At 51.6% G+C, this 2,408-nt stretch overlaps 1 non-coding gene across 1 annotated transcript; it reads right to left on the reverse strand.

The window, feature by feature from the left end:
* Positions 1 to 798: 798 nt before the first annotated feature.
* Trnal-uag (transfer RNA leucine (anticodon UAG)) lies at positions 799 to 880 on the reverse strand. The gene has a single exon. It is a non-coding gene; the product is annotated as a tRNA-Leu (tRNA).
* Between the last annotated feature and the right edge of the window lie 1,528 nt (positions 881 to 2,408).

A 2,408-nucleotide genomic window follows, 5' to 3' on the forward strand; every position in this document is an offset into this window, starting at 1 on the left:
CGCACACACGGGTCTACTTAGAGAGAAAAGGACGTGCGGGTCTTAATCCTGTGTTACTTTCCTTTCTTTTGCTGTGGGAAAACACCATCACCAAGGCAAAAGTAGAATGTATGTGGGCTTACGGCTCCAGAGGGATGGGAGTCCCTTAAGGAGGGGACACTTGGCATGGTGGCAGGAACAGGAAAGTGGCTGATCACGTCCAGAGACTGCGAGCTGGAAGTGGGCACGACTACAAACACTCAAAACCTGCTCCAGGGGCACGCTTCCCCAGCGAGGCTGTACCCCCTCCCCAAACAGTGCCACCAACTGGCAGCCTCGTGTTCGAATCCTGGAGCCTCTTCTGGGCGTTTCTTCTTCAAACCAGCACATGACAGTCTGGGTCAGTCTGGCTAAACTCTTCAGTGACTACCATGCCACCTTTGGATCTAGAAAGAGCAAAATGGCTTTTCAAGGTCCCGTTCGACAATATTTGGAGACAGTTTTGCCACATTTGATTAGAAGGGCACCGTAAGAAACTTCAAATTCTAGCAATGGTAAACCAGGTAAACCAGGCCTCTTGTCTCAGCGCTCAAAGGCCATGTTAAATTACATAGCAAGCTCCAGAACAGCCTGAAAAGAAAGCAAAACAAAGCAAGCCCCTTACTTCAAACCCAACCTAGGACTTTTGGTTCAGGTCTTTGCTGACATCACTTCCTAGGGGGTTGTGTAGGAAAGAGAGGACAGAAGAGGTGCAGATGAGAAAAACTGTTTTTAGTCTTTAAGCCGTACACATACCCGGTCTAGCTGCAAAGAAAACACTGGCAGCGGTGGGATTCGAACCCACGCCTCCGAAGAGACTGGAGCCTAAATCCAGCGCCTTAGACCGCTCGGCCACACTACCAATCTGCTTGCTTCCTTTCGCGGACACTAACTATTATATCATTCCACGCTCTTTAGCCCGCGCTCCGAAACCGGAGTTGTAGGATCTTCCTGTTGTGTTGCTCGCCCACCCTGTTTGTTCGGTTCCGGAGTGAGCCGACTGAACAAGCTATCCTCCGGTGTGCAGTCTCGCAACCCTGCTGCCTGCACCGGAGCAGGGCCGAGGTGGCTTCCCGACCCACGCAGACCCCGCGACCCCTCATTGCCTGGGCGACTCCAAGGGTTTTTCTGGTCTGGGAATTTGAGTTTTTCGGTTTGGAAGGCCGGAGATGAATTCATCTAGAAAGAGGGAGGCCAGCGCAGTTCCCGGGTGCTCAGGAAACCCGCGCGCAGAAGCAGCCAGAGCCCCTGCTTGCAGACTGCGTCTCCTCTGTGCGTCCCTCCCAGAGGAAGCAGCCTGAAGGGCGGCTGCAGATGTGCACTGCGTGGAAGCTGTGCTGGTTGCTGGCTGCAGGAGGAGATGACCCAGCCCAGACCGTGTGAACCAGGACTGGGCTCCAGGCCTCCTGGGTTCTGAGACGTCGGTGTCCTCTCGCCACACACCCCCTCCCATCACTCCCCTTTCTCCTCAAGCTCACAGGTCGCAGGACCAAATGAGTCCTCCGACTTTGGCAAGAGTGGTCACACCGCAGTTGTCACCCGTTAGCTTCTGGCATAGGATGTACCAAACATGGGCCTCCATACTCCCTGAACGGGGAAGAAGTTCCCCGCCTCCTAATCGGAGCTGGTGCAAATCACAGAACATCGCTTTGTTGATCTGACCCATTTGTTTGTGTGTGGCAGTACCTGAGAGTTGAACCCACTACAAAAACAGGTGACTGTCCCAGCAAAACGCCGGGTTTGGGATTGGGGAATGTTTGAACGAATTCTGTCTCTTTAAAAGGAAATTGTGGCTCCCTGGTGATATTCAAATTACATCTTCCGTTTGACTAAACTATACTTGGAGGCAAATTTCCACAAAGAGGCAGTAAGTCTGGAGGCTGTGTATGTCCCTGATCCTTGCTTACCTCTCTGTGGCAAACAGTGCACTTAAAGTTGAGATTGTCTAGGGGTCAGGATCCGGTTCTTTTTCTCCACCTATTAAAGAATTAAAAGGTAGGAAAATCTCAGACGCAGCAGGCAGCAACAGGTAACAGACTGTACTAAAGGTGAAGACGAGATCGAGGGCATTGTGCACACAGACGGATGGGGGGGAACAGAGGGACACACACACACACACACACACACACACACACACATATATATACAGGAGACATTTCCCACAAAATGGGAAGGGGATCCAGAAACTGGTCTGTTTTCCCCTGGAAGGCTAGGAATTTTAAGTTGTTTTGGTGGCATGGGATGGGACCCTTCCTCTTGTTTTATATTGATCTTCCTAAACAAGGGGTGGTACTGCTGATAGACCCGGAACTTCCGTATCAAGACTGGTCTTGGACATATCTGACTGACTGGCTTGGATTGGTCAAACAGAAGGGGAGACATGGTGGGCA

This window comes from Chionomys nivalis, chromosome 12, assembly GCF_950005125.1.
Source record: "Chionomys nivalis chromosome 12, mChiNiv1.1, whole genome shotgun sequence".
Lineage (NCBI taxonomy): Eukaryota > Metazoa > Chordata > Mammalia > Rodentia > Cricetidae > Chionomys > Chionomys nivalis.